Below are 16,181 nucleotides of genomic sequence, written 5' to 3'. Positions count from 1 at the left end.
ATTGTGTTATACTTAAATATCTAGTTTCATCTTGTTATTCCTATTGTTGTTATTTACTTTAATAAATAAAGGTATTTCCTTATTGTAATATTTTTTTGGTATTATTTATAAATTTTGGATCGAAACCAGCGTATCCTGAGAGTCATTAATTTTATATTCTCTATCTACATATTAACAATGCTACGTAATTGTGGCATACAATTGAAGACAAAGTTTTTAGAAATATGGGGCGTTTGGAATCCTTGTAGCAAGCTTGTAGCTAAGCTGACGTTAAATTATTACCATCACAGTTTCTTCTGCCATTACCTACCTCGTCTATTTTGCTTTCTTTACATGTTACCATGTTTTTAACCCCCGACCCAAAAAAAAAGAGGGGTGTTATAAGTTTGACGTGTGTATCTGTGTATCTGTCTGTGACATCGTAGCTCCTAAACTAATAAACAGATTTTTATTTAGTTTTTTTCGTTTGAAAGGTGGCTTGATCGAGAGTGTTTTAGCTATAATCTAAGAAAATCGGTTTAGCCGTTTGAAAGTTATCAGCTCTTTTCCAGTTACTGTAACCTTCACTTGTCGGGGGTGTTATAAATTTTTAATTTACACTTGTGCTTTCTTTACATGTCACCATGTTTTAGAAAAGAAATATTTGACTTTTAAAACGTTTATACGCAATTCTTTGTAGAGAAAATTATATCAGAGATGAAATTCCCACTATCTACCATATTTTTTCCTATAAGTACTATAAATAGCATAGTTTTGTGTTGTAGGTTATGAAGAAACATAATTAAACCCAGTTTTATTCCATAAATTCCTTAGCGTAAAGATTTTCTTAATTAAGGAGCTTATTAGACTAGACCTATAAGGAAGGTTCCACGGGATAGTCAGATAGTAAGGCATAAGAAAATAACAATCGCAGCCTATAACGGGATAGGAAGCTCACATATTTAGCATAACAACTCAATTAATAGGTGTCTGAACAAATCACTACCGCGAAGATTCACCTACAGTAGAATCCTACGCGCTACGGCCATTGTGATGCGTAATCACGACATTCCTTGCGTGCTCGATGGTTTGATTCATTTTGCTCTGGTGAGTTTAAAATCTGCATTAAAAAAATACGATGAGTATTTACAAGGCGCAAAATATATAAAATTGAACAAAACTAGATCCAATCCATACTTAATATTATAAATGCGAAAGTGTGTCCGTCTGTCTGCTACCTTTTCACGGCCCAACAGTTTAACCGATTCTGACGAAATTTGATACAGGATTAGCTTATATTGCGGGGACGGACATAGGCTACTTTTTATCCCGAAAAACCATCCGCTTAACCAATTTGTATGAAATTTAGTCCCGAGGTAGCTTGCGTCCCTGTAATTGACATAGGCAACTTTTTATCCCGGAAAATCAAACAGTTCCCAGGGGATCTTTAAAAACCTAAATCCACGCGGATGAAGTAGCGGGCATCCTCTAGTTTTATCTAATTTTTAGATAGAAAAATAAACTATGAAAATCTTGGTGCTTTTTTTCTGATTCCGTATCTCCAAAGAAAAAAGGAACCCCTTGTGTTCAAGATCGAGCAAGTGGGTGGGAATAGAAATCGAAGAACAATAGATAGCGATCGGAGATAATGATTTTTCTTTTTTAGGGTTCCGTAGGTGTCTCCAGAGAATAAAATGAATCCTTATAGGATCACTTCATTGCCGTCTGTCTGTCGTAGGTATCAAAAGCAATGGTGTATGGTATGGAGTCTGCCAATCCGCACTAGGCCAGCGTTGTGACTATGGTCAATCACTTCAGTCTGAGAATAGACCCGTTCTTAGTCACTACTAGCTGGCGATGGGTTAATGATAACGATGATCAAAGAAACTGGTGCGAATTTGCGATCGCAAAATGAATGGTACCACTACAATCACACAATCTACCGCAAGGTCTCGGGTTAAATTCGGCGAGTTATCCCACATTCGTGGATTGAAACCGAAGTCTGTTCAGGATTAGTCATGTCATTGTTATGTATTGATGCTTTTAAATATTATTTCGCGACTTTGACCTAGATTCTTGTTTGGGAATCAAACGAGATTTGATTTGTAGACTTTTACTTTCACGTTTTAGGTTTCAAGTTTCACGATGGGGCATATGAAATATGAAACTTATATGAGAAAATGGCACATCTTAGACTGAAATCTATAGACTACACTTTGTTGTATAGCTCAGACTCAAGACACTGTTAAAATGAGACAACGTTGTATAGCTGGCATAAATCTGTCTCGTTTTAACAGTGTCTTAAGTCTTATCAAAGTCAAAGTGCGTTCTATAGATTTAGAGCTATGCCTTAGAGTTTAGAAGAGGTAAACAAAACAAAGGAAGACTTCCCCCTCATCAAAAAAAGTGGCCTATAAACATAATACTTATAAATAAGAACGTGAGAGAATTTGAAATACCCTTGATTTTCGTTGGATTTTGAAATTTTTAGAGCGTTTTATAAACCCTCTTTATGTTTCTCACTATTTTCACTATCCCGTGAAATTTCCAAAAATTCGACCTTATTTCTTGTCTATATTATTAAAGGGAACCTCTGTGCAAAATAGTTCCAATGGTTTGGGCTGGGTGTTAATGAATCAGTCAGGACTTTTCTTTTTAGTTATAAAATATTTAAAATTTATACTCGTACGTAGCTAAGGATAAAAAAATCATTAAAATGCCTACTAACAAATACTTTAAATAATACCTACATCCCGCATCATAGCTGATAGAGCCCTGCGGTGAGAATTTAATAACAAATTATATAAAAGTCAAGTATGCAGAATATAAAGTTCAAATCCAACACGGTCCATCTAAATATCATCGTCTACATGTTTAGGGTTCCGTAATGTCTGATTAAAAATACCTATTGTTTTTTCTAGTTGGGGATTTCGGACGTTTACGGTGGTAACCTAATGGTTAAGATGTCGTTGGCTTCCTATTCGGATCCAGGGGTTCAATCCAGGGTACGCACAGTGGAGTGCAGTTCATAGAAGCGTAAAAGCACTGCTTACCCAAGTTAAAACAGCTTTGAGCTCTTTTTTCGTGATTTTTCATCAATATATTCAATAATAGGTAATCTAACCCTAGCTTCAAATCCTGCGCATGTCACTGGGTATGCACCTCTAGTTTTTCGTAGTTATGTGCGTTTTAAGCAATTGAATATCTCTTGCTTTAACGGTGAAAGAAAAAATCGTGTGGAAACCTGCGTGCCTGAGAGTACTCCATAATATTTTTAAGGCTGTATGAGCTCTGCTAATCCCAGCGTGCAGCGTGGTGGGCTATAGCCAAATCTCTTTCGTTTTGAGAGGATACCCGGGCTTAGTAGTGAGCCGACGATGGGTTAATGATGATAATGACCTCATCATAAAATTAGGTTAAGAAAAAATAACCGGTTTTCTGAGATTGTAGATATTTTGAAAAAATACTTACTTCGTGCCTAGTTGGATGTACCTTGTTTATCACATCGAGAATGGAATTTTGGGAAATACCTACCAAAAAACCGGTCAAGTGAGATTTGGACTCGCACGCGAAGGGTTCCGTACCATCGAACAAAAAAAAAACACTTTTTATTTTGAAAAATCGTGATGTAACAACAATATCATGATTTTTGGATTTTTCCCTTTTTTTGGAATTTCATGATTCTAGAGGGAAAGTACGCTATAGATTTCTTGACAAACACAACATACAGACAATCAAGTGATCCTATGAGGGTGCCTTTTTCTTTTGAGATACGGATCCCTAAAAACATAAACGTATACCTACGGAACACATCAAACACCAGTGTGTTCACATCTCTAAAGGTTGTCGTTTTGTATCAACGCGTTACAAATACAGCGTTGCCACATCCTCGTCAGTTTGCGCCCAAATAAATGGAGATAATCATATGCAATCATCATTAATCATCGCCGCAAGGACGGGCTAGGCTCGGCATTAGGTGTTTTGTAAATCTTAATTCTCTCTTGTATGCTAGAATGGCAAACTCGTTGCGTCGAAGCCTAGGATGGACACTAGGTGGCAGGTGGTCAGACGACATCAAACGAGTCGCAGAGAGCCGCTGAATTCAGGCGGTGCAAGACCGTGGCGTTTGTGTAGTCCACGTGGACAAAGTCGCGGGCATAAGCTAGTATTATATAAATAGAGATCATCATCATCATGGCCAACCTACAGCCGGCTCACTACTGAGTACGGGTTTCCTGTCAGAATGAGAAAGAAGGGTTTGGTTTGTCTACCACGCTGGCCAAATGCCTTTTCACACTACTTATACTTATATTTATTTTTTGCCAAAAATAAATATAATGCACTTACTTACATAATAAAAATAAATAAACTTATATAAACATTAGATATTGAATAGGTACCTACATTTAGGTGCCGGATGTAGGATTACACCCCGGCAGGGGAGACCAAACGGCCGGGGGTCAGGGCGACAGGTTGAGAAATCGGCGAACTATCCTAGCCGAGTCTAGCAAGACCGCTTTTTGCATCCTGGCTGCGAGCGAACTGCCACGGAACCCCGGTCGCCTCAGATGGTGAACGAGACTGACTGGGATCAACCCATTCGCAGATATGACGATTGGGACGGTTTCAGTGGACTCCACATGCCACGTGTCGAAACCTCGTAAGCCAGATCAAGATACTTGCACACTAGGCAATTATTATGTACCTAGTGTGAAAAGTATTTTTGCAAGTAATTTTTTCCAAAGATTTTCCGGCCATAAACCGTACGTAGATGTAATAAACATTGGCATGAGACATGTTGTATCTAACATCTAAATTATTACCTTCGATATTAAATCAGTAATTAAATTCAATGAGTGGTTAAAATTGGTAATAGATAGCTGACACCAGAGGTGTAATTATTGTAATCTATTACTTTACGTAAGTACTAAGTAGATGTTGCGAATTCATATTTTCATGTGTGTACGCATTTACCGGTAGGTTAGTCTGAGAGTGAGGGAATAGAGAGTGCCCCGGTTTGAGTACACACTAATTGTGAACTACATTATTTGACACGCAGATGGCTGATTGTTATGGAGATTCGTAGCTCTGGTTGAAATCCTTTCAGAAGGACACTTTTTAAAAAATCTGGATGACATAGACCGTCTAGAATCTAAAAGGTTGATTAAAGAACCAATCGTTAAGAATGTGTAGATAATAATAATAGTTGTATAAGCAGGCGTTATTTTGCGGAAGTCCATGATATTATAATAAGTATCGGACGTCACTGATACAATAAAGTTTATACAAAATAATATTATATTACAATAAAGTTAATGATAAATTAATGCAAAAATTGATGCTTCTGCTTAAAATTGTCTTAATATGAATTGACTTATCTCATCATAATCTATAGTTTATTGCAAAGTAAACACTTAAGTTTAATACAGATTTAATAGCTTTAGCCTTGTCTAATGGATTACAAAATAGTTAACATCATGTGTGGTAACCTGACAGGTGTTAGAAAAAAACAATTATAAGCTATCGTTATTAACATAAAGCACTTTTTTATTTATAGAAAATGTTGTAGATACGAACTAATAAGCCATAGAAGTTATTATAGCGTAACAGTCGTGTGTATATGGTTTGATTTTATTGGACATTGAAAATTCAACATGAATAGCAATTTACTTGGGCCACATCGCATCAAAATAATGTCTCTTATCGGCTGAACCGATTTTCTTGGATTATAGCTAAGAACACTCTCGATCAAGCCACCTTTCAAACAAAAAAAAAAAAATTAAAATCGGTTCATTAGTTTAGGAGCTACGATGTCACAGACAGATACACAGATACACACGTCAAACGTATAACACCCCTCTCTTTGGGTCGGGGGTTAAAAATAAGCACCTAACAATCAATGTAGTTTTGTTTGTTTCACAAAAAAAGAAATAAGGAAAAGCTTTGTCTATAGTTTAAACAAATAGATATTTCGGTATTGTTTGACCTCAAGCACACAAATTACGCGTTAACAGCTATAACATGCAGCCAGTAAAGTTATTATATTCGACCTTTTGTTTTCACGGCAAAGAAGATAGATGTTAGCTAAACTATGTCGATCTTACTCGTAAGAATACGCGAAAGGTTAGATGATCCAGAAAAATTATATTATACCTATTATTATTACTTATTTAAGGGATGGGCAAGTAGGTATATACTCCAATTTCTCATTGGATCCAATTTGATTTTGAAATAATATATTCTCCTAAATTAAGCAAAGCACTTCAAAGCTCAGAAAAATTGGTCCCTTTTTCTGAAAGGCTTTTAAGCAAAGCACACCTATTTATCCTTCTACAACAAAAAGTCTGATGGAAGCGTAATACCTACCTATTTTTAGGGTTCCGTACCCGAACGATGGGAACGGGAGCCTATTACCACTATGTCCGCTGTCTGTTCGTCTGTCTGCAAGCGTCATCTGTCTGTCCGTCTGTCTGTCCGTCCGTCCGTCCGTCCGTCCATCCGTGGTAAGTAGATGTATTCTGTAAATCGCATTAAGATTTTCACACAAAATTAGAAAAAAAACAATAAATTTTGGACTGACCCCATACTTAGAACTGAAACTCAAAATATTTTTTTTCATCAAACCCATACGTGTGGGATATGGGTCTTCAAAAATGATATTGAAGTTTTTAATAAAAAAAATTTCTAAACTGAATAGTTTGCGCGAGAGACATATAAAAGCGAAAGTTCACTGACTGACGAACTGTTAACACGAGATCTCAAAAACTATCGTACAAATAAAGCTATAATTAAGCAAGTAAGTAGCGTAAGTAGTTGATAGTTAATAGATGTCAGCTAAAAAAGGATATTTGGAAATTCCACCCCTAAGCGGGTAGAATAGGGGTTGGAAGTTTCCAAAGTGGTAAAATGTGGGTTCCCCCCGTAACTTCTAAAATAAGAGAATGATAAAACTAAAAAAAATATATGATGTACTACCATGCAAACTTCCAACGACAATTGGTTTGGACGAGATCTAGTAAGTAGTTTTTTTTTAGTACGTCATAAAAAATTAAAATTGTGTTTAAATTTTCAAAGTAAGATAAATATACCACGTGGGGTTTCATATGAAAGGGCATATTTTTATGAATGATAGTTTTTAATTTATCGTGCAAAATGTTGGAAAAATACCCGAGTACGGAACCCTCAGTGGGCGAGTCTAACTCGCACTTGGCCGGTTTTTTAAACAAGTAATCCTTTTATTTGCTATGCAATAGTTATGCAAATCATTCGACATTTTATCTGATAATGTTTATGTAATATTGCTGTAGAATAACTGAATGGTATTTGCTGCTATTAATCTTGATTTATAAACGGTTAGGCTTAAAGGGCTCCTGTCAAGGTTGAGATGGCCAGTCTATGTGGAACATCCAACGTCCGGGTGAAGTAAATTATAGAAGCGGTCATAACTAGGCTCCATTTACATAAAGGCTTGACTACAAACATCTAGGATTTATCAAATAACTAGATGATGCCCGGGACTTAGTTCACGTGGATTTAGGTTTAAAAATCCAATGGGAACACAGACTTTCAAGCAAGTTATCTCTGTAACTTTGGTTAAAATTGGTTGAACGGATATGTTGTGTAAAGTTGACGGACTGAGTGACGGAGGTTCCGCTTAGGTATCATCCTAAGATTAGTTACCCAAGTTACCAAAACTAAAGCACAGTATGAACTTCTCCATTGTTTATTGAATTTTTATACAAAAAACCGGCCAAGTGCAAGTCAGATTCGCGCACTGAGGGTTCCGTACTCGGGTATTTTTCCAACATTTTGCATGATAAATGAAAAACTATTATACATAAAAATAAATAAAAATCTGATTTAGAATGTACAGGTAAAGCCCTTTCATATGATACCCCACTTGTTATACTTGTCTTACTTTGAAATTTTTTTTTTTTTTTTTTTAAATGATGCAACGACAAATTTTGCTGTAACGAAAAACTTGTGCTATAAGACCTACCTACCTGCCAAAATTCATGATTTTAGGTCAACGGGAAGTGCCCTATAGGTTTCTTGACAGGCAGACAGACAGACAACAAAGTGATCCTATGGGTTCCTTTTTTCCTTTTGAGTTTCGGAACCCTAAAAATCGTCACAAAAAAAAGTATAACTTTTTATATCCTCGTACCTACAATATTATACTGGGTGCATTCATGAAACCCTTTTGTTACAGTAACTGTTGGTTATATAAGTATAACTTAAAAGCATTTAGGCCAGGCTCTATACAATAATGCCCATAACTCACGTCAAAATCTGGTTGAATGGATGGACTGTGAAAAGCTAGTAGACAAACAGATTCGTATTAATAATAATTATAGTGCGTACCTATTAGGTCATAGATATGTTAGGTATACGCAAAAGTTCCACTCAAAGCTCAGACTGAAATGCGCAAGCGACATTGCGAAAATTCTTTCGCGCTCAACACATTTACAATTAAAACTAATAAGTACGCGCACACGCCAATCAAAATGCTTGTTGTAAACGAAGACGCAAACATCCAGGGCATGTGTCCAAATGACTGATAATAATTTATCAGTTCCAATAATCTTGTGGACGTTTGTCTCTTTAGAGTCGATTGTACTCGTTAATTTTGATTTAGGAGCTTATCTTGTGCTATTGAATTTGTAAAACATGTTGTCCTCGCATATTCCTGGTATTTACCTAAGTATTTATCTAAAGTGAGCCGTGATAACGCAGTGGTTAAGATGTTCGCTCTACTGGATACTGCATGGATAGCTACTGTAATTTCCTTAACAGGGCTCTCTCCGTCACTTACTCCATACAATCGTAGCCTCAATTTCATTTAAATATTAAGCAACCAAAGCCCATGAAATTTTGCAGACATATTCTAGAAACTAATATCTGTGCCTGTGGTGTTTTAGATTTTTATAAAAATATGTAGTTTTAAAATTACAGGGGCTCAAAGATTTGTATGTGAATTTTTAAGACCGCGTAACTTTGAAACGGAATATTTTAACGGAAATCTGGAAAAGCACAGGCATAGATTAATTAGTTCCTGGAACGTTTCTACAAATTTGTATGGAGCGAGTGACGGAGAGACCCCTCTATATTGACTGACGGAACACTAGCGCGGGATGATTCGCTTACTCAGTGTTCATCAATGAATGATACCAACCGAGTATTCATCATAGAATACTGAGTTAGCAAATCAGCATGCTGATAATCATGCTGAAAACATCGTGAGGAAATCTGCATGCCGAGAGTTCTCCTTAATGTTCTCAGAGGTGCGTGCAGTCTGCCATTTCTAATAGGATCAGCGTGGCAGACTATGGCCTAAACCCTTCTCATTCTGAGAGGAAACACGTGTGACGTGTTCAGAGGGCTGGCAATAGGTTAATCATGATGAAGAAGATGATAAATGTTAAACAACGTTTCGATACGGTTCATTATACCGTGGTTTTTAACCCCCGACCCAAAAAGAGGGGTGTTATAAGTTTGACGAGTGTATCTGTGTATCTGTGTATCTGTCTGTGGCATCGTAGCGCCTAAACGAATGAACCGATTTTAATTTAGTTTTTTTTGTTTGAAAGGTGGCTTGATCGAGAGTGTTCTTAGCTATAATCTAAAAAAATTGGTTCAGCCGTTTAAGAGTTATCAGCTCTTTTCTAGTTTTCTTGTAGAAAAGAAGGTTAGATAACCGTTAGGTTCATAATATTATGTCAATAGACAAATGTCAAGCTGTCAAGATGGACGTTGCCTAAATACATAATTATTTATTTGAAAATGATGTTTTGGAAAACTCAAATACTTTGGATCGTCGGGGGTGTTATAAATTTTTAATTTACACTTGTTAATAAATAAATAAAAACACAACGCTTCATGCAAAACACATGAATTTAATGAAATATGCGATGTCCAACGTAACGATCTTTATAATGATGTATGGAATTATGGAGTCAAGGAAATTTGGTTATTTAAATTTAATGATATTATTACTTTAACTAGCGACCCGCCCCGGCTTGCAATGTTGATACTAAACTACACATTAGTTTAGAGTGTCAGTGTGGTTATTTTATTTTTAACCCCCGACCCAAAAAGAGGGGTGTTATAAGTTTGACGTGTGTATCTGTGTGTTTGTGTATCTGTGTATCTGTCTGTGGCATCGTAGCGCCTAAACGTATGAACCGATTTTAATTTACTTTTTTTTGTTTGAAAGGTGGCTTGATCGAGAGTGTTCTTAGCTATAATCCAAAAAAAATGGTTCAGTCGTTTAAAAGTTATCAGCTATTTTCTAGTTTTCTTGTAGAAAAGAAGGTTAGATAACCCTTAGGTTCATAATATTCAAGTGTCAATTGACAAATGTCAAGCTGTCAAGATGGACGTTGCCTAGATATACATAATTATTTATTTGAAAATGATTTGTCGGGGGTGTTGAAAATTTTTAATTTACACTTGTATTTCAAAAGCACAAGGCAGCATTTTCGATGAAAGCTCTTGGCTTGATTTCTTCTGACATCATGAATCTGATATCGTCACATAAAAGATGCGAAAAATACTATCATTTTTAAAAGAAAAATGAAGTGCTGGCTTGTCGAGGAGTCTTTCTATAGTTACAATGAATTTCTACTTGGGAAAATCCTAGATTAAATTGTATATTAATTATTTAATTTTATTATACTGTCATTTATTTATTTTTCTCATTATACCCTATTAAAAAAATCATAAAACTAAAATAACAGAAATAACAAAAAAATAAATAACATAATTAAATAACAGAAACAACAGACAATAAAATAACAAAAACAACAGAAAAAATTACAGAAACAACAAAAAATAAAATATTGTATATTTTTAGGAAAATAAAAAATGAATGTGATTTATGATTGACGTATAATGGTATAGTTATGAATAAATGATTATAAAATATATTTCAACTAATTAACACAAAACAATATTAAATTATACGTATAATAAACCTTCCTCTTAAACCATTATATCTATTGATGGAAACCGCATTAAAATTGCTTGTATAGTATGGAATATTATCGTAAATTGAAGAATTGAAAAGAGCAACCGCCGAGTTTCTTGCTGGTACTTCTCGGTAGGAACGGCATTCCGAACCAGCGGTAATTTGACGATTCAAAAGCACTTGTAAAAGTCTATTTGAATAAAAATCTATTCTATTCTATTCTAAAATCATTTGCGTGGTTTAAAAGCTCTAAGCGTAGAGGAACAGACGGCGGGAAGCGACTTTGTTTTATAGGAGTACTATGTAGAGATGGTAATGGGAGGCCACTTGTTAGTAGTTACCACTATCGATATTTTAACGACACTGGATACCCATATTAGGCATTAGGTCTTCTGAAAAATAAATTATTATTTATTATCCTTTGCAATTTATATTATATCGAAGATCAAATAACTTGCAAGATCAAAATAAGGATCCAAAAGTCGTAAAAATCTGATATTTGCAACGTTCAAGACTATTGAAATTCCACAATTCCTGGAAATTTAGTCAATTATGACGTCACGACTACATGAAGCAATTTACTGCAATACCCAGCAATTTTCAGCAATGTTATACGAAATAGTTGCTCCAGATCGATCCATACGTGTTGCCGACCGACAATAATTGCTCATATTGTACCATTTGCCATTAGGTGGGTGGTTCTTAGTAATTATGTGCACACCACTGTATATTTGATTAATTTATCTGGTTTGAAATACCCCTAAAATCCTTGAACTGATGATGACTATGATCGTTATGGTGGTGAAAGTGACTTTGCTGGTATGATATATGAACAATGTGCAACAACAGAAGATACATTATAGACGCTTTTATAGGCTCGGTTTAGCTTTACACAAAGGCAATTAACTATAAAATTTAATTCCCTATAAAACGTGCTATAAAAATTCATTGAAGACGCATCGCTATTGAACGAGGAATTTGACCTTTGAGACCATCTCTAAACGTAGGTAGAGACTGTAGAGTGGAGTGTAGAGATAAAGCCTTACAACACACAACGCGTCACGGAGACGAGAACCACGCGGCTCAGAGTAGTCAGAAGGTTTGTATTGCGAATTGTGTTTTTTGACACTACCCACACCAACCAAGTGAAGTGGAAAGTGAAGTTTTAGGGTTCCGTACCTCAAAAGGAAAAACGGAACCCTGATAGGATCACTTTGTTGTCTGTCTGTCTGTCTGTCTGTCCGTCCGTCCGTCCGTCGTGTCTGTCAAGAAACTTATAGGGTACTTCCCGTTGACCTAGAAGCATGAAATTTGGTAGGTAGGTAGGTCTTATAGCACAAGTACAGGAGTAAATCTGAAAACAGCGAAATCATGTGTTTCAATTTTCAAATAAAGATACCAAATGGGGTATCATATGAAAGGGCTTTACGTATACATTCTAAAACACATTATTGTTTATTTTTATGTATGATAGTTTTAGAGTTATGTTAAAATGTTGGAAAAAATACCCGAGTACGGAATCCTCAGTGCGTGAATCTGACTCACACTTGGCCGGTTTTTTTGAAACTCACACAATAAGCTTTATTTACTTTGGCTTTACAGCGGTGATGTAAGAGCTAGGGTCTAAAGCGCTCCTTTGAGTTTTATATCTATGTTCTGTTTTTATTATACCAACTAGCTTTGTCCTGCGTCTTCGTCAGCGACGTTTTAGGTTTTCCCGTTGATATTTCTCAATATATTTTTAGGGAGAACCAGCAAAAATCTCTAGTTTCTATTGACAGCTAAATAACATGATGAATTATTCGGCGCATACCCACAGAGTGCTCAATTATTCAATCAAATTGAATATTTCTGATACAAGTGTAAATTAAAAATTTATAACACCCCCGACAAGTGAAGGTTACAGTAACTAGAAAAGAGCTGATAACTTTCAAACGGCTGAACCAATTTTCTTGGATTATAGCTAAGAACACTCTCGATCAAGCCACCTTTCAAACAAAAAAAAAACTAAATTAAAATCGGTTCATTCCTTTAGGCGCTACGATGATGTCACAGACAGATACACAGATACACAGAGACACAGATACACACGTCAAACTTATACCACCCCTCTTTTTGGGTTGGGGGTTAAAAACCACGGTATAATGAACCGTATCGAAACGTTGTTTAACATTTATCATCTTCTTCATCATGATTAACCTATTGCCAGCCCTCTGAACACGTCACACGTGTTTCCTCTCAGAATGAGAAGGGTTTAGGCCATAGTCTGCCACGCTGATCCTATTAGAAATGGCAGACTGCACGCACCTCTGAGAACATTAAGGAGAACTCTCGGCATGCAGATTTCCTCACGATGTTTTCAGCATGATTATCAGCATGCTGATTTGCTAACTCATAGTAGGTAGGTACAGTTCCTTTCATTACAAATTGTACGCGCGCGTTCTGTGGTATAACATTCTACCGTGAATGTTTGATGTGTGTTTAAGCCCTAAGACGTAGGCATGAAGTCACTGCATCCGTAACTTAGCGTGAAGGCAGCATTGTTTTTTTTTCCAACTTCCCCATTTTCTTGACGATTCAAAAGCATGTCTTGTAAAAGTTTATTTAAATAAAAAAATTGGCAGTCCGCGAAAACACAACATAAAACTGTTTTTTTTTCGGATTTTCCTATTATTTGTAGTACCTACCTATACCTAAGTATTTGATAGGTATGATATCAAAAATTAAAATTTCAAAATCTGTAATTCATATAGTTTTAACATCTTTCAACACTCTGAGCACTAGTTATTAACATTGCTTTGCAAATCTGTGCAGTTTTTACCTATCCTAAAATCACCCAATTATAAACAATTTTTTAGTTCAAAAATCTTTCTATTTCTCTAGTAAAACATTACACAATAATATGCATTTCATGAGATCTAGCTAGTAATCCAAGTAAATATGTCAACCATTACAGGCCTGCTAGTTTGACACAAATTGGTGTTCCCAAGGCGCTGTCAACATTTCACAACAGCGTTTGACCTCTTGCGGTCAAATACAGTTCTAAGTTTATCGTAATAAGATGATAGGAAACTAGATATTGATTCATACTATTAAGTGGTGCCTAATTTACAAAAGCGGTCAAGTGCGAGTCGGGATCGCACACAAACTAGGGTTCCGTACCATCGTATAAGAAATAAAACTTTTCATTTTATTTAATTTTTTATTATTTGTTGTCATAGCGATAATACAAATACACATTTTGTCAGAATTTCAACTCTCTACCCATTAGGTACTTACTATTCATGAGATACAGCCCGCTGACAGACAGACAGGAATCTTAGCAATAGGGTCCCGTTCTCACTCTTCGGGTACGGAACCCTGAAAAGTATATATCAAGAAAATATGTACCTACAAGCATTAAGTCTTTCTTTAACAGTGAAGGAAAACATCGTAAGGAAATGAATGTAGGTATGCCTGAAAGTTCTCTCTAAACTCAAAGGTGTGTTCGAAATCTACCCGTAATTATGACCCAAGGCCCTTCTCATTCTGAGAGGAGACCCATTCTTAGTAGAGATGATGAGATATGGTAACCTACACATTACATTAAAAGTGCTATCCTTTTCTAAGGGGAGCATTATGAAAGGAATAGCAATACATTTTAGATTCGCCATTTTAGTTTTGTTTAGAGATTATAATAATTGTACAATATAATTAACCAGAGTTTTGTTATTTCATAGGCGTATAAAATAATTAATTAAAATATTTTAATATTATTAAACAAAAAATAAAGATACTAGAATATTAAATTAACAAATACTACCAACAATAAATATTAAAATAATGATAGAAGCATTAAATCAAAAATGTTATGAAATTATTAGAATATAATATAAAAATATTTTTATTAGGGTTCTGTACCAAAAAGGTGCCAACGGGTTGAGGGATATTACTGTCCGTCCGTCTGTCCGTCCGACAGTCTATCTATCAGCGGGTTGTATCTCGTAAACCGTAATAGGAAGAGAGTCAAAATTTTCACACTACGTGTATTTCTACTGCCGCTATAACAACAAATAATAAAATTTTCAAAATAACCGTTAAAAAACTCGCACTTGACCGATTTTTCTTATTATACTATGGTAATCATGGAAAACTACATGGTTATTAAATCTATTTGTCAATGATTTATAACTATGAATTAATTAATTTAAAAAATCCTTTAATAATTTAATTACTTACCTATATTTTTTATGTGGTAAAATACCTGATTAGATCCTGACTCGGTTGAAAGTTATATTTTAGTTCTATTTAAGGAAAACTCATTTGTTTTTTTTTTTTGTTTTTATTATTTTACGATAGCAATTATTTATTTGATTATTATCTATTGAAATAACATAACGTCTATGATTAAGTTAATCAAGTTGCTATAGCTTCATATGAGATTATGTTTGAAAACCACTGACAAGCGGATCATATTTTCATAGAATTTACGAGTATTTTGGAAAACTACCAGGGTTAAAAAAACCATTTATAAATATTTTTGCTTAAGTAAAACTGTATTAAATCGTGTTTAAAATTATTTTTTTGAAACATTATTATGAATAAAAATTGTCGGTCTGTCGGTCGAAGTAACTTTAACACGCGTTGTACCTACTTTACTTTTGTCTTAGAAAGAATTCAAAATTCAAAATATTTTTATTCAATTAGACTTTTACAAGTTCTTTTGAATCGTCAAAAGCATCTACCACTGGTTCGGAATGCCTTTCCTACCGAGAAGAACCAGCAAGAAACTCGGCGGTTGCTCTTTTCAAAGATTTGATATACAATATTATGCCATGTATAAAAGCAATTGAAGTCCTGCGCATTGCTGGAGCGAATTGCAGGTCAAATCAGACCTACACCTACATCAGGCAAAGAAGACCTACACCTACTTTATTTGGGTAAAAATGTGGCAAATCTAAGAAAGCTTAGTTTAGTCCATAGCAATGAACTTCTATTACTTTCATTGTTAGTTGCGAAGGTAGGTACTAAGAACACAGTATTTATTTTGAACTAGCTGTGCCCGCGACTTCGTTCGCGTGGAATAGTGACTTTTCGGGCAGCGTGATTCTTTAAATTGACATAACTTTTTTATTTATGAACCGATTGACATGAAATAAACACTAAATGCTAAGTGAAGCTTACTACAATATATTAGTGAAAACCGTATCTAAATCGAATAAGCCGTTTCTGAGATTAGCGTGCACAAACACAC

Source organism: Maniola jurtina, chromosome 20 (genome assembly GCF_905333055.1).
Source record: "Maniola jurtina chromosome 20, ilManJurt1.1, whole genome shotgun sequence".
NCBI lineage: Eukaryota > Metazoa > Arthropoda > Insecta > Lepidoptera > Nymphalidae > Maniola > Maniola jurtina.
Note: the sequence above shows the minus strand (reverse complement) of the source record.